The sequence below is a fragment of the Nasonia vitripennis genome, chromosome 4 (genome assembly GCF_009193385.2).
Source record: "Nasonia vitripennis strain AsymCx chromosome 4, Nvit_psr_1.1, whole genome shotgun sequence".
Classification (NCBI taxonomy): domain Eukaryota; kingdom Metazoa; phylum Arthropoda; class Insecta; order Hymenoptera; family Pteromalidae; genus Nasonia; species Nasonia vitripennis.
Window position 1 is genome coordinate 7,085,506 of NC_045760.1, and position 21,333 is coordinate 7,106,838.

General features: G+C 50.2%; 1 protein-coding gene across 5 annotated transcripts in view; it reads right to left on the bottom strand.

Moving 5' to 3' along the window:
* LOC100678558 overlaps positions 1 to 21,333 on the bottom strand; it is a 223,353-nt gene that overhangs the window by 112,428 nt on the left and 89,592 nt on the right. For 2 of the 5 annotated variants that reach the window (XR_004344924.1, XR_004344925.1), the window contains exon 4: positions 12,198 to 17,434. The exons of the other annotated variants lie outside the window; for them this stretch is intronic. The gene's annotated coding sequence lies outside the window, so the exon portion shown is untranslated. Of the gene's footprint in view, positions 1 to 12,197; positions 17,435 to 21,333 lie in introns of those variants that run through there. 5 annotated transcript variants of the gene reach the window in all.

The window sequence follows — 21,333 nt, forward strand, 5'->3', positions numbered from 1 at the left end:
CGGTGGCCCCCCGGAAATGAATGATTGATGAGGCTGGACACATTTTGATCACACAAGCTTCCGGACGACGACTGGCGCACTCGTTGTCAAAACACTAACTTACTAGATCACTATTAATCAGTGATTAGTTACAGGATGCAAATGCGGGGACGGGTCGCGCATTGCTCCGAGAGCGAATACGAAATTGGACGCGGGCTCGCAGAACGCTCGCGCCCATCCGTATGTATTTACGCGGGCTAATGTTTCGCGAAATTTCGATTTTCAAGATATGCTAATATCCAAAGGGGGGAATACATCAGCGGATCGAGATAATTCGATTTTTTTTCGATTTCGTATGCTTGAGCGATAATTGCTGCATATTGTTTGAAACCGTACGAGCGGCTGATATCCGATGGAAAAGGCATTACGGAAGGCTCTTTAAGCTCTAATAGGCGAGTTTCAGTAGTGCAAGACAATGAGCGCTCAGACGGGCAAGCTCGCCGTAACACGGCCTTTGTCCCAGTGGAAAGCACTTAGTAGCCCGTTTAAGCTCCCATTTCTTAATCTTCATTTCCATTAAAACCTCCATTACCTCGTGGAATTATCAATTTCTCGGCGAAAACACGGCGTAACAGGTACACTCGGCTGTCCTATCCACCGCTCTCTCCTTTTATCTCTCTCCCTCTTTCTCTCTCGGCAAGGCGATGAGAAGCAATTTTCTCTGCCCCGTTAGCGCGCGGCTGAATTTTCTCTCGGCTGCAGCTTCTCTCGAGGAAATTGATTCTTTGCCGGAGCTCAAGTCCCGGCGAAATTAAATACTGACGCGGGAAGAGGCTCCAGCTCCGTTTGCACAGGGGCTAAAGTGTTGCCGTTGCGAGCGTCTTATCGACTGGATTAATTAATCGAGTCGCGTCCTTTGAACACGTGGGAGCTGTCGCGCGGTCGCAATGAGTTCATATTCGCGCAGCGTTAATTTGATTACAATGACAGGGAGAGTGGCTTCGATCGAACATTTATTTAACGCGGAATTTTCGGGCTTCCACCTCATTCCCTTTAATGCCGGCCGCGAAGAGAGTATATTGAACCGTATGAAAAGTGAATTTATTGTGAACTGAATTGTGCGCGCATTATTTATTGGAACGCGCTGGCGTGGCCGCGGCTCGAGCGCGCGAAAACTTTCCGGTTTTGCGCGCGGTATTCAAGGTTCGAGGTACAAAGGAGCCGCCGAGCGATGAATAGTTCGAAGGGGCATTATTTTTGCACAGTCGCACCGCTGTATAACGTGCCTGTATACACCCCAGGCCAGAAGCCGCACATAAACATCATCACGTGGTCACTGCTGCTGCCGAGCTTTCCGAATTCGCGAATGCAGCCGCGTTGATTAGGAGACAGAGACGCTCGGGGAAAAAAGCTGCGCGAGCAGCCAATCAGAAAAGTTAATTAACTCATTATCCCGACAAAGAGATATCCGGGTGCATCGCGCTGCAGCTCGACTCGAAAAGCAGCGACAAAGCTCGCGCGAAAAACAAAGAAAGCGGGGGGCAAAAAATAAAGAAGCAAAGTACTCGTAAGCGTCGTCGCCAAGGGCCTCGCCAGTCTCGCGAGGGGTCCTTAACACTACACTCCTGGGATACGGCGGCGGCGGCGGCGCTCCAGACGCAAAACAGAGAGAAAACCCATACGTATAGACGTACACGAGGGAGAAAGAGACGAAGCGCGATTCCCCCCGCAGACGACGAGAGAGAGCAGCAACCGCCAGCCGTATACGTAGGTATATACACCTCGAAGCTCTGTCTCTCTACATACAGCGGCAGACGAGGGAGAGGCAGAGAGCGGAGGAGAAAAATAGGGGGAAAAAGTGCGAGGGACAGAGAGGGAGCTTGCGCAGAGGACGAAAGAGCGAAAGAGAGGCGCGGGTGGCGAGCAAGGGCGCCGCCCCTGTGACGAATTTTCGCGGCCGCCATCGCGACTCTGGGCGTGGCCGCGCAGACGCTTCGCAAGAAAAATCACCGCCGCTGCTGCCGCTCGTTGCTCCCTCGCGGCTCTTGCCGCTGCCGCGTCGGCGAAAAATATAGGCAGCGAAAAAAGCGGAGGGAGGGAGAGAGAGAGAGAGAGAGCCCGGAAAAATCCATGCACGATCTCTCTCTCCCGACGATGACGCGCGCGCACACGGCTTTTTCGCTCTCCCCAGGCGCCGTCTGCCTTGTTTCCAGGAGGGAGCCCCCTCTCTCCGCGCTCGCGAAATTATTTTCCAGCCTGGACGACGACGACGTCGTCGAGAGCCTCGGCCTTCCGAAATTTCAGATGCTGCGATATTTCAACTGCGCGCGCTCTCGCTATTTGCAAGATCCTCGCTGATTTTTCATGAGCTTCGATGTAGCCCCGAGCTAGACTGTATTACACATATGTACGGGAGAGGAAACGCGGAGTAGTAGATAGAGCATCAGCGCGCGGTTCTAGGGCTGCTCCGCCGCGGGGGAAACGCATTTGGTTTTGTTTTGCTTCGGCTTTGTTTTTCCTGCTTTTTTTGTCGGTCCGCGCATCGCCCGCGGCTGCGTTGGAATACTTGTTTTTCCATACAGCTTTATAAATTAAACGGGGAGAGAGTATTTTTCGGAGATTTTTCATCATTTCGGCTGCGAAGCCGAAGTATAAGTTCGACAACGGGATGCGCCCGTTACACGAGTAGTCCTGTATGCGTACAGCGGGGTAGTCAATAATTCTCGTTGCAGCAATTAACATTGCTAATGCTGTACCGTGATTATTATCGCTGTTACGATTCGTAAATACTGGCGATATATTTGATTGGAATATCGTGTTTGTTGTATTTTAGAGGCGGAACTGGCGAGTGAGCAGCGGCTTATATGTTTGCTGTAATGATGATGATTATCGGTAAGCTCTGTTTGGGCTGGTTGGAAATGTTTATAATTAGTGCGAGTTAAGAAGAGAGGGTGAATTTATCATTGAAGCGCGCTCGGGGGCTTTAAAGCACTGCACGTTCACGTGTATGGAAAGTAACTCGCGAATAATCGAAAAATACACGTTAGGTATGGAAGACTGAATTGATATTTAAACGTTTTACCGAATTTCTGCGGTTATAAATTCTGTACAGCGATCCTATTGGCTGTTATTTTTCGAGAAAACGGTCAAGTAGTCGCGTCTCGCCAAACCCGGAACGTTCTACTTAAAACCGTAAACATCAAAAATGCATCGAGTCACACCACACCGCGACGTCGGAAATTGACAAACGGCCAATTCTTATGAACGTTCTTCCATAGCCGAGCTCTATTTCAAGTTCAAGGGCCGTTTTTGATTTTCGAGCGAGTGCACGACGACGATATTTTAGCGTGAAAAATCGCCCGGCATCAGCTAGGAGAGCCGGAGAGAGAATGCATTCGAAATCTCGAAACGCGCGTCTGTCGATTTCGGCTCGGCCGTGTGCTCCCCCTCCCTCTCTCTTCGATCATCGTTTATCAATTATCGACGGAATATTCTGTCAGGCGCGTTGCGTTACATCGCTCTCTCTCTCTCTCTCTCTCTCTCTCTCTCTCTCTCTCTCTCTCTCTCTCTCTCCCGGCGAAAGAGGCGAAAAAGCACGTCCTGGCGCGTATACCTCTATACCTATACGAGCATTTCGATCTCGTCCCTCTCGCTCTACGCGCGCACTAACATATCGCCAACAGCGTGTTTCTCGGCCGCCGCCGCCGCTGCTGCTGTCCATTCGCGTCCTGCATTCTTGTTATCGTTTTCGGTTATATCGATGCCGAGAGCGAGGATGCACAGAGTGTACGCCTATGCACGCGACGCCGCTGTCCGAAAATTTCACTTGTATAAAATATGAGCAGCGAGACCGCGCGGATGATTTTCGCTCGCGCCGCTCGTGTATGTGTGTGTGTGTGTAGGGGACAAATTTGATTAGGACCGCGAACGGTTGTTTAGGACGCGAGCGTGCTTTTTTTTTGCCGGGCGGGCGATGTATGGGCGACGCTTTTGGCGCTGTATACACGGGAACGGATTATTGACCCGACGCGCGCGGCGCGCAACAAGTTAATGCCGATTCTGAATTAGGCATTCGACGTATAATATTTGATTATAGTGCGGTTAATAATTCAAATATGCAAATTGCGCCCCGCGCGAGCGCCCTGTATAAATTGAATAAAAAGTCCAATTGTGTATCACCGGAAACCTGATCAATATTTGCTCTCGGCGCCGCGATGTGTATAAATCAGCGCGCGCGTGTGTGTGTGTGTGTGTGTATGGGAAACTATTGGATCGCGGGCGAAAAAATATTTACGACGTCGAGTTATTATCGTATTATCACTAGTTGAAAAAGAAAAAGAAGGTCGTACGCTCGTCTCGCTCTCCGCCGCGAAGAAAATAGTTTTAATTTAGCGAAAACTTTTTAGGCAGCGATTAAAACTGACGACTCGAGCGTAAATTTCCATAAAACGGGCCGGGAGCTCGCGCGGCGCGCAAAGTTTTTCCCCGGCCCGCATAGAGAGAATACGGGATTAGCAAAGTCCCTGATTTATTAGATAATTTCGAGCGCGCGTTCTCGGCTCGCTCTAGGCTACTGCAGCCCGTGAGCGCGTATAGCGTAAAAAGCCGGCGGTCCTTCAAAGCGCAAAAACTTTGCTGCGCGCAGCCATCGGAGCGAGCGCACGCGAACGTTCGTTCGCGGAATTAGCCCTACCCCGAATCCTTGGGGGGCAAAAATGACGTAACCGGGCGTCGTCGTTGCGTAAGAGCCGGCGGCTCTAAAGAGTAACTTTATCCGCGGGAACTGCGCGCAATTTCGCCTGCGGAGCCGGGCAATTTTTTAAAATTAACGCCGTTAAACCTAATCTCGTATGGCAAGCTCGTGCGAGCGCGGGATGAAGACACATAAAAACGCGATGCGCTAGCTTTTTTTTTTGACGCTCGCTCGCTCCTCGCGTCGCGCATTCTATACTCGCCTGAATTTCCGGCTCTCTCGCGAGCGAAATGTTCTTAATGCTCATGCGTTCTTGCCACCGTTTCGACGAAAATCACACCGCGCCATATGAGATGGCTCGAAATATTCCGCCGGACACACAGCGGTGCGCGAATATCGGGGCGGCTCGGTCGGGGGGGGGGGGGGAAGCATTCTAATTTGCGAGCGTATTGCCGGCAGCAGCAGCTCTCGGGAAAAACTTGCGCCGTCGTATCGTCGTGCCCGACAGAGTGTGTCGTCTGCGATATTGCGCTCTTTGCGCCGCGTCTCTATTGCCCTCCCAGCGATATTGCGCTCCCTGTAATTTTCCGGATGCGCGGCTTGCTTTGCATAAATATTAGATGTCCGGCCGTTTCTCCTTATAGCGCGGCCGATTAGCTTTTTACGCTATCAGCTTGTACATGTATACGTAACTGCGAAGCTCGTTCGAATTCGCTGGAAAAACTCGAGCACGGGCTTGCAAGACGCGCGCGTATCCCGCGCGCAGCAATTAACGGCCAAATTATACCATCGAGTTAAATAACAAACGGCCACCGCGGCGTTGCTAGAGCGCCGGCCGTAAAATAGTCGAGCGCTGAGTCACTCCCGGCGGGGCGTGCATTAACATAGTAATTTATACCCCGCGTCGCGCGAGAATATTCCCTATTCGCGAATTAGAATAATTTTTACTCTCCTCTCTCGCTCTTTGGCTCGGCGTGTATATATATATATATATATATATATATATATATATATATATATAAAAGCCATAAGCCCTCGTAATAGGCGGGTGGGCGTGCGGTGTGGGGGAGGCGAGGGCTCGAGTCGAGCGAATAAGAGAGAGAAAAGAGGCGGAAGGAGGGCCGCCGCCGGTTTTTAGGCGCTTTCGCAGGAAAACCACTCGAGGCGAAACGAGCGCGCGCCATTGCTCCGCGCGGCGTTACGAGCTTTTTCGAAGCGATAAACGCGCGAATTATGCTTAATACTTTTGCCTCGCTCACTCTCTCGCTCGCCGGCTACAATATCATCGTCGCGCAATTTCCTCCCATGCACGGCCGGCTCTCTTTTTCACTCGCGCGCCGCACACTCGAAAGCCGCGCGCGCACTCGCGAGCCTCGTTTATATGCGCGCTTCTTGCCTATCTTTATCTCCCTCGAACTGCCGATGCTTCCCTCTCCCTCTGCTCCCCTCTCCCTCTCGCGCTTCTGCAGCCGAACGAGCTGAACTTTTACGACGCGACTGTCGCGCGCGTATATACCCTCCGAAACGCCCGCCGCCGCCGCCTCTGCTTTTTTTCGATTTCTCTCTCTCCCCTCGCGGCGGCAGCTCTATCCTTCTCTCTCGCTCTCTGCTGCTTGCATTCGCTTGCAACGCCGGTGCAACGGCGCCGTCCGCTCGAAGAGCCGAGCTTTTTTTGCGCAGCCGGAGCTCTGTAGCCTCTCCCTCTTCGTCGCGCCGCCGCCGCCGCCGCCGCGTATACCGAGGGGACACACTCGGCGCTGTACGTTTTTTTTCCTCCCAGCGCGCGACGTTATATTATGCAGGTAATTTTTGAATTATTCGCAGTTCGCCTGGAAATTGTATGCGCGACGGGGAGAGAGAAAGAGACAGATGAACAAGCTATACGTCGACGAGTGCTCTCTGTGCGCGCGTACATGGGGGGAGAGAAACCGAGAGGGAGACGAAGAAATCGTTGAATACGCCCGCGCTCGTCGGCAACGAATGCGTCTATAGATATCGTGTATAGCCCTGCAGGCTAATTAATTATGCTCAATTGTAAGTTTAATTATTGTTTAGTTACGCATCGTTGGCCGAATGATTTTAATGTTGACATATTGATGTATATTGTGATTATAATGACGTTCGCGGCTCCGCATCGGTCGACGTATAGGTGTACTATATACACCGCTCGTGCAGTATACGTACGCGCGCGCAAACGGCGTCAGCGTTTTGTTCCTGCAATCGAAGATTATTTAATGACGAACAAACAGTCGTTGAATGGAAATTCGCTTCGGGTTTAAATTCGCAAGATTGCCGAACGATTTCCGTGATTAGTAATTAGCTTATTGTCGTCCCCCGTGTGCAGTGGATTCGCGTGCGCGCACACAATGCTCGTGCATACGTGTACGTACCTGCATAAAGCATGCGATGCAGCTGCAGCGCGCAGAAAGTTATTATTGTGTATATATGGCATGTATAACGCATACATGTATATAGGAACGCGAAGCTAGGCAATCTAAATGTTCCTTGTCAAAACACAGACGCGCCGGGGCCGCGGGGGCGAACTCTCGGAAAACCATTACGGGCGAATAAAGCAATCTGAAATATATTCGGAAAAAGCTGCAGCGCGCCGCGCGTCTGCTCCATCTTGACTGCAGCCGCCCGCGCGCATCCGTCGGCCTTATCAAGCTTCCCCTTTGCGTTTTTCTCATCCTATCAGCCCGTCCGCCGCCGCTAGTAAGAGCGCGCATAGTAACGACCCCGAAGTAAAACTACCGCCAGCTGCTGCTCTCAAAATGGCTGCGCGCTCTCGCGAACGGAGGAAACTCTCTCCTCGATTTTCACGCGTCGCGCGAGATAGAGCTCGTGTACACACGCTCGAGCGACTCGGAAATGAAAAGCTTGTTCTTTATGAGAAGTTTGCAGCGCACACGCGCTCTGCGAGAGAGACAGAGTTCGTCGTCGTCGTTACTACCCCCGTCTGTCTGTGTGTGTACACGCGCCTTCTCGATGCGAATGAACGTTTTGACCGGTGGTTCAATGTAAATATGACGTCACGGAGAGAAACAGGGAGGCTATACATCGGCTGATATACGCTGACTCAATAAGCGCGGCCGAGAGAGCGCTGACGTCACGCATAGCTGCTGCGCGACACGCCGGCCTATAGAATCTGTAACATATGCACACAGACGCGCGCATACGCATCGTATCGGTCTCGCGACGACTCCTTTTTTCTCAGGGCTTTGACACCGCTCGTTCATACGCTCTCGGTGGAAAAAAAATCGCTCGCGCGGCACTTAAAGGTTACCTAGAAACGCTGCACGCGTATGTGCGAGCGCCTGAAAATAGGCTTTCCATTATGACGCGGCGCATAATGGACGACGTGTACCAGCCGGTCAGTCATATGATTGTCAATCCCGCAGCGGCAACTTTTTTTCGTTCTCTCTCTCTCCCTCGCGGATTTGCAGCGACTACGTGGCAGGATGTGACGCACGCGGATGTTTATGTGTGAATATAGACATCGACGACGACGACGAGTTGCCGGCGCTGTACACGCGAGTATTATTGACGCGGCCGGCGTGTCGCGAATTACGCGCACACGTTAATCGAACGCGTGTCCCACTGATTGCGTTTAATTTGTTATTAAAGAGATGTGTTATTTTATTGGCGGCGCGCCGTTATTCGATTGTTACCGGCGCGATCGACGCGCGCGGGAGCTCATTCGATTAGCCTGATTATGAAGAACTGCGAGAGGGAGGCTTTTTTCAGGTATAACGAATACTTGTTCATTTTTCAATCCGGCCCATTAATTATTATTCGCGGTGTCGAATCCCTCGATATGGCTGTAGGCGATGCGCGTCGATATTTTCGCAGACAGCTGCGATCGGTGGTTTGATTACGCACTGTCTTTAAACGCAAACCTTAAACAACCGTATGGAAAATAAACAAGCCTACTGCTACCACAACTTGCTCGCTCAGATTTTCTGTCATCAAAAATAACAACGCGCGAAAAATGAAAAAAATTTATAAAAATGTAATGATACTCGATAATTTTTTTATAAGGATGACCGATGAGGGGTGAAAATCACTCAAAATCAAGCGGTGGCATCAATGAAGAAAATTTATAGACACCACTCCAAAACGTTGTGAATAAAAAAACCCTGCTCATGATTACCAAAAGCTTAAAAGAATTCAAAACAAATACATTCCCGAAACTCTGAATAAAATACAGAGCTTTCGTGTGCGCTCATTAAAAGGCGAAACGAGAGAGCCCGCCGCACATACACAGTGGGCCGAGATAGAGCGCCCCACGGCGGCGGTGCTACCCTCGCGCTTTGCTACACGTCGGTACGGCAGAAATCGCGTCCGCGCTTACCGATGTGCCGCGCACTCGTTTCGGTCCGCGGCCATCTTGGAAAAAGCTGCGCGCGCCTAGCCTAGGAAAAACAAAATGAAGGCGCTTGCGCAGCTTCGCCCGGTATTGAGCGAGAGCCCTGGCGCCTTTTTGCATTTTGCTCCCTCTTCGACGCCGCCGGCAGCAGCGCCACCCCCCTCGACGCTCGACATCTCAGCAGCTCTCGTGGGCTGCGCTGCTTTCGGCTATTCGTCTGCTTTTTCGTTTTTTGGGAAACGAAAGAGACTGTTTTAATGCATTTTTGAATGAAGGCCTCGGACGGGGGTTATTGAGAGATGTATCGACTGATGTGCCTGCTATATCGATGGTATGCGTACGATAGCCGCGAGTTCGTTGCCTCTTTAACGAAGCGATGCTTTTTTTACGGCGGATGACGTTGCTTACGTTTCGCCAGCGATTGTTGGACGTAGTTGGATGGAATAAGGTGCACCGAATTATTTATTGCGAGAACTTTATTTTGACAATCAACACGTGTTAATGATGTACTTCGATTGCTGTGTAATATGCATGTATTATATATTGGCATTGCCCCGAGTCGAGCGAAAGTTGTGCGTATTTTAAATTTATGCATTATATCGCGGCTGGATGAGAGATGAAATTGAAAGGTTGCAAAAATCAAAATAAATGAACCCTGTGACGATATCTCCATAATTTATTAATGATTCCGAAATCATTATTCCATTGATCACATTAAAACGCTGACTGTCCTTTAATCATCACGTTTATATCGCTGGTTCGAAATTCGAATAAAATTTAAATCGGCTCTCGACGAATGAATCAGTCATATAATCCTTTGCCGTTTATTTTGAATGATTGATTAATTATGCAGAGCTTGAGCGTACGCTAAAAAGTACACTATTCGACGACGCTTAAATGGTTACAATGCTTGGAGCTGTTTGTGCGGTATTACATGTAAAAACGTTTGTAACACGGCAATCTCCTGCACCGTTGTGATTAATTTTTCCAATACCAAACGAGAGAAAAAAGACCCGTTGTATCAAATCCAGCCTGAAATTCTCATGAAAAGCATTGAAAAGGGCTATACAGTTGACGAAACACAAAGCCACTCAGCTCGCAAACAAAGTGACAAACAAGCAACGGCAGCCGAGAGCAAAAGAAGAATTCTATTTTAAAATGTTAAGAGGATCCGGCTCCAACGCCACACTTCTCAGTCTCGCGCGAGTGTCGAAAGTATCCCTCTTTAATAATCCTGACATTCTTAAGCAGGCCAACTTCATTTACATTTAAACCGCCCGGTGGTTTTCGCTCACCTATAAAAGAAATTCCTTCATTTGCAGTCGCGACACTTTAGCGGCGCAACTTTTTATTGCACGCGACACCAAGCTGCCGACACACACACACACACATATACATAAACAGAAATGCAAATCTGCCAAGGGTGCGAGAGAGGAGATAGCTCGAGGGGGATAAAAAGAAGATTAGCAAGTACGAGTAAGAAACCGGACCGCAACAGCGGCGGCTGTGGTCAAGAAAAAGAGCCGATCAATATGTATGCGCCCGAGAGAGAGAGAGAGAGAGAGAGAGAGAGAGAGAGAGAGAGAGAGAGAGAGAGAAAGGGCAGCTTCTTGCATTGTGTATTGCTGTAAATGGCTTTATAATCGATTCTCCTCTGCTTTTCAGGAGGTTTCTTTTGTCCTTTTGCTCGCGCGTATGTCTGTGTATGTTTTTTAGAAGGTCATTTGTATAATTTGCAGGCTTAAGTGGCCGCTGCTCGCTTAAAGCTTTTAATTACGTTTTATTATGAGGGTATACATGTTTAATGGAACGGCTTTTTGTCGCGTCGTTTGCAGTCGTCCGTTCGCGGTTTAAAGATGAGACACGCCTGACGCTGTTTCCAGTTTATCTCGTTAAACGCTTGTGTATCAAATCTGGAGCAGCGGGTTTTTTTCGAGCTAAATATCTATTCCTCAAACTGTGATATAGATCAAACGATTGATTTATTGACCACATCATCCATCGCACCGCGAAAAAGGTCAACGACAGCTGAGGCGTCAACTCAAAAAGCAACGAGAAAAAGCGCGATGATCTTATTTGCCGTCGCTTCGAAAATCCAGGGACGCCTATACATACGGCACAACGTTCAACTCTATGGAGCGCAGCCCCCTTCTCTTATACGCGCTCGCGGGGGGTCGCGCGAGCGCATTTATTAAGGGACGTTAAAACATCCCTTCCTCGTGTCGTATCCCCACCGCGACTTCTTAGCCCCCACCGTCGTGGCCCAACCCTCTCGGGCGCACACTTGCTCCTAGAAAATAGTGGAGGGGCTGCCGAGCGATTAGATAAGTAGGGGAGGTTAGATGAAAGTTTAGATAATTCGCGCGGCGCAGGGGAGCGAGCCTGCGAACGAGTCCGCAGGCTCGCTCCCCACCATCTTGCGCTTTGTACAACTAGACGAGGGGGTCTCTGTGTTTGCTTATCTGCACGAGGGGATTTGCGAACGTTGGATTATTTTTAACTTTTGTTCGACAATCTTGGATGGTCGTTTCGTTTAACTTGAATTTATTTATAATTTGTAATGTAAAATTCTACGAAGGCATAAATCGGGTATATCATGTAAAGGGCCGAGAATTTATGTGAATGCGATAATTATGAATTAGTATATTACGCCCTGATATTACAACCGATAAAACAGTACGGCGAATTGACATAGGAATAATCGATATCTAATTGCGCCGAATTTCAAGGCAGGACTTTTAATTAAGAGAGTGTATTTTTGTGAACGTGGAAAAAGGAATTTCACGCAAGAATATTGCGACACGATTGCATGTGCAATTTCGTTCAACGATACATCATTCATTACATCATCATTTTATACTGCCCGCGATCCATCGAGCAAGTCATGTTCAATATTTACAAAGTTACATATTTAGACATATTTGCCTTATGTCTCATTAAACAGCTTTAATTCCATTCTCGATAGTAATATTCAAATGTTATTGCAAAATACACGAATGAATATTCATTCGAATCGGGTACTCGGTAATTCGATAACTTTACGTTTATCGACGATGATTGTTTATTTTGATTCATTATCGTCACTGTTGAAGATAAAGCCGAACTTATAATAGCAGGAAGCGATGCATAATTTGCTTGTTAACTTAGTGAGTGTACCAGCGCGTAGGGAAGGTATATATAGTCAGTAAGTGTAGACTCGTTTCATTCATAGCACTAAAGATACTAAAAGAGCACTTATACGTGTGAGAACGATCCGGAACTTCCGATCTGAATATCGTCATTTATTGCAGTTACAGCATGCGCAGCCTAATTAAGCAGGCCCAAGAAGGTAGTTTTAGCATAGCTCACACGCTGCTATATGTATCTTCAGAGAGCTGATTTCTATATGAAGGAAACGACAAAACGCCCATGCGCCACCTATCTTCCAGTCCAAAACTGTTTGGTTTCGCAGTCATCCGCAATAACAATACTCATGAAAATCATGGATCCACAGTGGAATCCGGGCGTTTCGAAAAAAGTCGAATCCAGCAAAAAAAAAATCTCCTCATTAACCCCGTCGCGCGCATAGTAATAGCCAAGACAACAAAGGACTCGCTGCAGTTGCAGCGGCAGCTCGCGAATAACAACGAAAAGAGAGCAAAAAAATCGTCGGCGATTTGACCCTCTCTCTCTTGCACACGCGGGAAGGTAAGGGGTGGGCGATTTTCGCGAAAAGCCGGTATCTTTTTGCCCGCGCCAGAAAGAGGGAAAAGCGGCGGCGCAACGCGACTCCCGGGCGGCGAGCCTGTTACGGCATTGCATTACGCATTATTTAATGGATGTTTCTCGCTTTGTGTTCGGCCGACTCATTAACCGGGACTCCCCGATTGTACATACGTTGCACATAGCGGCGGCGGCGACTGCTTTGCAGGCTCTGCAGCGCGTCGCTGCATAATGAACAGGACACCCCCTGCCTGCCTCCCGTCCTCTCTCCCTCTCTCTTCTTTTCGTACGCTACTCTCTCTCTCTCTCTCTCTCTCTCTCTCTCTCTCTCTCTCTCTCTCTCTGTGTCCCTCTTTATATATCCCGCGCCACAGCGTAGGCTTCTCTTATACTCGTTTCGCCCCCACCCCCATAGCTGCACTGCGCGCACACACACTCATGCACGCACCCGAGGCGGCAGCCAGTCAGCCTATTATTTTCGACGTATTACGTTACGTCACGTTGCATTAGGATGGCGCCGCGCTGCTGCAGCAGGAGTCGCGAGCTTTCCCGTGTTCGGCGATGTACGCCGCACACCGAACACGCCGATTACACGCGCTTTATTTATTTTCGAGTCGCGAGCCGGAATTTCGATGCGAAATGGGAGAGCCACGACGGGGATGATTTTTAGCTTCCCCTCTCGATGTAATTTCTTCGCTCTGCGATTAGCGCATAATTTCCATTGTTCCTCGACGTTTATTTAGAAACAGAGGAATGCGTAACGCGTCCGATTCAAAACGGAGTCGCATAGCTCTGTCATCAGGGCCGGGCGTAAAAGTGCGTTGCGTTTAATCGTATCAAAACTCCGGCGCTGTAAAAACTCGAATGCTCCCATTCATACGATCGCGCGGACAAAGTGTCTCGATCTCACAGTCCGATAAACCTGTGCCCGGAGAATCGCTGGCAGCTTATGTATACCGAAGCGCTATACATATTTTTCGCATCGTTTTGTCAACGCTCCCGCGGTAAAGCTCTATCCGCCTAACCCACTGCGCAACGTATACGCTTCGGTAAAGCCAAAGACCTCTACGTTTTATACGTGGCAAAGGGAAAAAATAAAAAAAAATACGTCACTCGCGCAATCGTCCTGCGGGATTGCGATCGAGACGCTTTGAAAGCTCGAGGGCAAAAGAAGCCCTGCACTCTCGTCGTAGCTGCATTATTCGACGCCGCGCGGAAGAGTAGGCGGTGCAACGAGGCTGCTGCTGCAGCAGCAGCGGTGTTGGGCGAGAAGCATAGTAAAATGGAATGCGCGCAACCGCTGCGGTACAGCACTGAACATGAACAAACGCGGCCGAGCGAACGAGCGGGAAGAGTGCGCGCGGCCCGGGGGGAAAAGGACCGACGCGCGTTGCGCCCGTGTGTATGTGTGTGTGTGTATGCATACATACGCGGGACGAGACCAGGGGGGGGGGGCGACAGGCTGGGCTGCCCTCTGCTGGCTAAAATTATAGGATGCTGTCCAAAGTTCTCTCGTTCGTTCGCTATCTCTCTCTTTGGCCGAGCTATAGAGCTACACACGTTTGGATTTCCTATGCACTATTTCCCGCGTGTGGCTGCGCTCGTTCTCTCTCTCTCTCTCACTCGCTCGCTCGTTCTCCCGTTGCTGCGCGGTACAGTCATCGATAGAACTTTCGGGAGTCGGCCCGGGGTTTTCGCTGCCGCCGCCGCCGCCGCCGCTGCTGATGATGATTTGTGATGGCCTCGCCTATCGGAGCTCGAGAGAGGTGGAGAGGGAATTGATGGAAGTTGCTTTTTTTATTGGAACCGGTTGACGCTGTCGACGCCCGTCTGACTCGAGCGGAGGCTTTACTACTTGAGCTACTGGCTGATCGATAATTAAGTGGTACCACGGAGGGATGATCATTTCACACCGGGTTACTATTTGTCGTCCAACCGATGATAACCGGCGAAATTCACCGCAATGATCGATGCGAATAGCGCTTATCGCGGCAAAAGAATATCGGCTTGAAACAATTCGAAAGCCGAACGTACAAGATCAAGCGCACAAAGAGCCGTATGACGTGTGTATAAACTTCACCTAAAAAACGCTTCGCTCGGGCATCGACACTGTGCAGCGCGCGCGCGGCACACAAGGTCGGCGAAAAACTCGATAAAGGACCGCGGCGCGCGCCAGCTCTTTTTCTTCCGTCCTTTCTCTCTCTTTCTCTTTCTGTTCGTCTCTCTATCGCACGGCCGGAATAATAAGCGCGCGCTGTGCAGTCGGCCATCCGGTGCATTATATTTTCGTTCGCGACTGTACCAACATGCGTGAAACAAACCAGTCCTCTCCCGAGAGAGAGAGAGAGAGAGAGAGAGAGAGAGAGAGAGAGAGAGAGAGAGAGAGAGGCATTAGACGCGCTGTGTGTATGTGTGTGTGTATCGGCTGGACTTCTATATCCACGCGCGCTACATATATACAAATTCAGTCGGCAGAGCTAGAGAGCGGTAGTATTAGATGCGAGCGAGAGCGCTGCCCATACCCGCAGCTCATTTGCCAACTCCGGCAAATTTACCAAATTTAAATGCAAAATCGGCCGCCACTGCTGCTGCTGGTCCACTCCGTCGTCCGGGCGACTACGAGCTTCTGGCAAAAGTGGAATGGACAGAGAGGGAAAGAGAGAAGCGGAGCAGCAGCGCCGGCGAAATAGAGGGAATGAGAGATAGAGATAGATAGGGAGGGAGCGAGAGAGGGCGAAAATGCTTCTGTGGGTGGCCCAGCAGCAGCAGCGGCAGCGGCGGCGCAGCCGGAAGAGGGAAAGAGGGAGCGAACGCAGAGCAGAGCAGAACAGCTCGGAGGAAGAGAGAATAGTAGGAAACTGAAATGCTCTCTCTCTCTCTCTCTCGCTCTCTGCTACTAGTCGGCCCGGCCAGTATACACCCCTCCGCGCGCTGCTGCAGCCTCCCAGTACATGCTTTATGCTACGTAGCATAGTTGCTGGCTTGTTAAGCTCAGCCCGCGATTGGTTCGCTCGAGCGTACGCGTATATAGCCGGAGCCGCGCTTACATATATGCACGGCTCACCTTTCCTCCTTGTTTCCGGGCGTATATGCCCTCGAGTCTTCGGGACTGTCTCCAACTTTCCTAACCATCGATCCTCTCTCTCTCTCTCTCTCTCTCTCTCTCTCTCTCTCTCTCTCTCTCTCTCGCCCGGCCCGCCTCTTCAGCCTCGCCTGGGATGGGCTTTCTCTCTGCATGCGCGCGAGCTATAATAACGAAAATTTCGCCGAGCTTTCGGTAATTTCGGTAACTTTGGCTCGAGAGCGCGGACCGGGCTGTACATGTACGTGCGGCGCAGTCCACGGACTCTTTGTACGGCCCCTCTGTGCGAGTTGCTCAACAGGGAGGAAGTTAAGTGGCTCCGCACGTGCGTCTGTGTGAAGCTAGAGGCAGAAAGTATACGATCCGGTCTTTCGACTGGAAATTAGTCTCTTTTGCCGCCTCGAAGCTACAACGATTATCCGCTCGGGTATATAAAAAATCCGCATCCGTTTACTTCCGCTTTGTTAGAGCGTCGTGTCCCAATTATCGTTACGTATCGCTCTTTTTCCGAGTTTCGAGCGAGTTGCTACAAATTGGCGAGGCTCGAAAAGCAACGAATAATCATCAGTGCATGTTGTGCACACAGTGAACAACACACATCGATCGGAATTCAAGACGACGGCAATTTTTCCTCGCCCAACGCGCCTGCTCCCGGTTGGCGGCGGCTCGTCCTCATTAATTTAAACCGTCGACGGCGGCAACGGGGCATCGATCTTGCGTCATGATACGTCCATCCGGCGTCGTCATCGCAGCAACCGCGGGCGAGCTTCCTATCATTATATCGCGGGCCGCAGCGCGTTTTGTTGTTCATCGGCGTCCTTTATTATTCATCGTTCATCATGCAGCGGGCGTTACACGCTGTACCGGGCCGTTACAACAACAACGACGACGCCGCGGCAGCAGCCTCCCGCGCACCGGTATACACATACTCCAGCCTTTCCTGCATCCATGCATAAACACAGCGGCGTATATAGCTCGGCTCTTTGTGCGTGGATATGTGCGTGTGGGCATCGTACGCGCGAGGATATTTTGCTGCAGCACCAGCAGGCTCGACCTCTCTCTCTCTCTCTCTCTCTCTCTCTCTCTCTCTCTCTCTCTCTCTCTCTCTCTCTCTCTCTCTTACGATGCGGGGAAAGGGTCAGAGATAGGAGATGCGTGCGCGCGGCTGCGTTTGTTTTAAACGACTGCCGAACAATGCCGAGTTGTTTCGTCGCCGAGATGTGCGCGCGAGAGTCGTTTGCTCGGATATGGCTCGAGTGTCGCGTTATTACTCGCAGGCGCTATCGCGCGCGGATAGCGATAATAACTGCGCGGCTGCTCGAAGGAGTTTCAAGAGACTTCTTCTTTTTTTCTTCTTACTTTTGCGTTATGCTTCCGAGGCTGTCCCAGATATATTCGAGAATTCGAGCGATTGATTTTTGGTTCCGACGAAATCACTGCAGCGAGCTCCACATGGCGCACATCGAGCTCCCTTGGTTACGCGGTTTTGAGGGCCCGAGAGAGCAGCAGCAGCAGCTCCACGCGCATAACGGTCCAGTCCGCTGAGTCTCTTTCTTCCTTGGCCATCGAGCGCTCGTTGCGCCTGCATGTATACCGGCAGGTGAGGGAGCTGCAACGAAGAGAGATGGAGAGATAGAGGGCGAGAAACAGAAACAGAGATCACGCAGACTGCGGATGCACCTGCCCGTAATAATGATCGAACGCATTACGGTCCATCGAAGCATGGGATCTCTCTTGCGAGCGGCGCGCATCATAACGAGTTACGCGCGGGTTACAGCTTGCCCGATTATACCGCGTAAAAGGCGTAAGAGAGACAGAGAGGGATAACGCAAAATACACCGGATACGCAGCGCCGATGAGGATTATGGCTGGCCGGCCGATGAATTTGATTCGCTTGTAATTAAGGTGTTGATGATGAGCTTTAATTCGTCGATTTCGAAGCGTGCGCGAGCGATGTCCCATCGGATTTCGCGTGTGCGAGTACACGTTCTCTCCCTTGTCGCGCCTGATTTTATATTCGAATTCGCCGACGAGCGCCGATGCGATTTGTGTGTTTATACGAGGCGTGACAACAGTTTTATTATACCGGATACGTATACGTAGTTTTGTCAACGGACGTACATCGCGCGGAGCGAGCGTTTCATCGTCGTATAACGTTTTCTCTCAAATGTACAAGAAACGTAAGCGCGCGCAATCTTTGTTCAGATTTAAAATCCGGCGAGTCTCTGATTTATCCGCGCGTACGTTTCGTTTATCCCGAAAAGAGAGTTGGAGAACTGGAGGTTGAATCAACTATTCCGAAACAAGTGTTAGAAGCGAGCGAGCGAGCGAAAGAGATAGGCGAAACTAAAAAGAGAAATCCCTCATCGGGGGAAGTTCGGTATTAATGGGGGAAATCCGGGACGCGTCCGCCGGCGAAAATTTATAGCTTCGCGCTCCTTTCCTCTTCCATGCAAGCTCGACCCTCTTTCTCTTCATTTTTCCTTCCGCCGTGTACACATCCGCCGTCCTCCCTTTCCCGAGACCGCTACTTTATACCCACTTATTTTTCATCTCGACGGCCTTCCTTAGCGATGACCTTCGCGGTACTTCTCCAAAGTATCGCCGCTTTTTCTATAATACTCGACTAACCATATCAACGCTTATATTTTCGCTTGTTTCAGAACACCACGACTGCTGATGGGTGGAATTCCGCAGCGATCAAAGCCGGTGGGAAACGAAGGATAAAAACAAGCAGACTACTGCAGCCGTCGACGCTTATAAAAACGTTCCTCGCGCGCTTCTACGGAACAAAGTAATTTAACGCGAATCAACATAAATCACGCAAAGTTCCGCGAACCAGCAGCAGCAGCGCGCGGTTATTCACTTGGACGTGTGCGCTTCGTTCGTTTATTTCCAGCTTGTGTATATGTGTGTATACATGTAGGACGTATCCACGTTCGCTGGTCCGAAACTAGCGACGGCGTATACGCAGAGTCCGGCCGATTACAACGCGAAGAGCGAACGCACACAGAGAAATGTTCAATTTTCCGAAGCTCTTAAATGCATAATTATGCAGGAAGGAATTAACGCGGCGGTGCGTGCGCTCGCTCGCTCGTTAATTGGCGAAAATATTTTCGCAGGAAATTCGAGCACCTCCCTGCATGTTCGCGCGAGAAATTCGCGGAAGCTTTGTGTACACGTATAAATTACGTAAATAAAGAGCGAAATATAATGAGCGACCTCTCCGCAAATCAGTTTCATTCCACGTCTGAATGGACGAAACAAAGGTGTATAAGGATCGACAAAGAGAAGTCCGGAGTCATACAGCTCGCGGCAAAAAGCCAAGGGTCACACGCAGGCGGTCTTTCTTTCAGCGGCAGCTCCGAGAGATAAGAAGAAAAACAGTTAGCGGGGAGCAAAAAGTCGAGCGCGCGAGAAGAGACGTACGCGCCGGGGGGAGCGTCGCCTCTCACTTTATTTCTCCTCCATACACGCACGCGCGCACTCACACATCTACAATACGTATATATACGCAGGCTGTAAGCCGCCATTTATTTTCCACCCTCCGGGGGAGAGCTCGCTCGCATGCGGGCATCATTAACGCCGACCTTAACCACCCCCCATGTGTGTCTTATGGGCCGGTCCTCTTTTCCTCTTTCTCACTCTCACTCTCTCTCTCTCTGTCTCTCTCTCTCTCTCTCTCTCTCTCTCTCTCTCTCTCTCTCTCTCTCTCTCTCCTCTTCTGTATATCCTCATCGCGCTGGGGCTTTATTAACCATTTGCGGGAGCTTCGCCCTCCGCCAATAACCGCCGCTCGCGATCGTTCGCTTTTACTATTCGAGCTGTGTATACCTGGGGAAGCTTCTTTATCTCGCCCGGCCATGCGCGAGCACCGATCGAGAACGACCTCGTTCTACACGCTTTTAATATACTTTGCGAGGGGGAGAGAGAGAGCCGATATCGATGGGCAATCACGGCCGGTTTAATGTCTTCCCCGCGCGACGTATTCGCAAAGATGCTTGTGTATGTGCAGGACGCTTAGGTGCGGCGTGATAGGATGGATTTTTCGGTGTGGAACGAGGGATTTGACTGTCGATCGAAGGGCTTCGGACACCTCCAGGCTGTAAACCTGAGAGATATACTGTGAGCTGGTGTTGCATGCGTGTACATTGTCAATGTTCATTTTTGCGTGAGCGCATTGTTTTCAGATTTTCCGTAAATATAACGAGAAATTTTTTCCCCATAACAAGTCCGCAGTTAACTATCTCTTCTTGCGCCTTGTTCGACTTTTCAAGTTATTGTTCTTCGTTTAATCAACGCAAGTACGGTTGTTTTCGACTTTTCACATACGAGAATAACATTGATACTCCAACGATCCTGCCTTTCCAATTATTTTCATTTCAGAGGCAGACATACGAGCACGGCAACCCTTCGCAATAACCGTCTCGGTAAATCGCCTAATTTCCCGCTCTCCTATCCCGACACTTAATAATCCTTCAACCCAAGCAACTCATCTTTCATCCTGAGCAACGGCTATGCTTCTCACCAAACGGCCGGAAAGAACACGCGAGCCAAGATCATTCCATTATCAAAAGCACTGTACACTCTCAGTCTCATCCCCTTGCGTTCCGGTCCAGCGAGACAAAGCGATATTTCCTGCGTAACCGGTGCTCCCCTCGGACCACCGCGAAGAGATCGCCGCGAGAATGCAAATTCTTCGTAGAACGGATAGAAAGTATAGACGAGACGGTTTTTGTTTCGCGGATCGAGAAGAACCGGTGCAGCGCGAGAGGGGGGGACCCCACCTGGACTCCGGACCCCCAGTGGTCAGTCTAGTTTTCCGGATGCTGCGATCTGTGCCCGTTTATTTTTGTCGAACTGGATGCAAACTGGACCCCCCGGAAGCGGTTATTTTTTTCCCGCGGAGTATCGTTAGAGTTAAGCTTCGCTGCGAGATCAGTCGCGTCGCGGCAGTGAGACTTCTTTCATCTCGCGGTGTGAAGTGCTGTGCGTTTAATTTTGTGATTGTGCGCGGTTGTAGGCGATGTCGCGTATAAATGCGCGAGTGCATGCACGCGAATGTGTAATGTTCGAGCGATAACCGAAAAAACTCGTCAAACACGGCCGCCTTTGTGAATCGAATATTGCTGTCGTGTCGGCAAACTGTAATATTTATGCCCGAAGTACGCTGCACAGTGAAACCCGAAGGCTACAGTGCATATGTAACACACGCGACAACATGTTGCGGGCTAGATCAATCCCGAAGTTAATAATCGCGCGATATCGCGAGCGCTGTTTGTTTATAATACGTGCATAATGAAACATATAGGCCTAGTCGTCGACTGCGCCGGACGGGATCGATCTAAACGCGCGCGCTGACTTTTACGGAACGTTACACGCACCGCAGTTCTCGGTACTTTGAATTTTGGCCCATGCGTGTGTGTATGTGCGTCGACATTCGATTTCGCGATGTATATGCAGTGCATATGCATTAAACTCGCGCGCACACGCGAGTTCGTAATAATT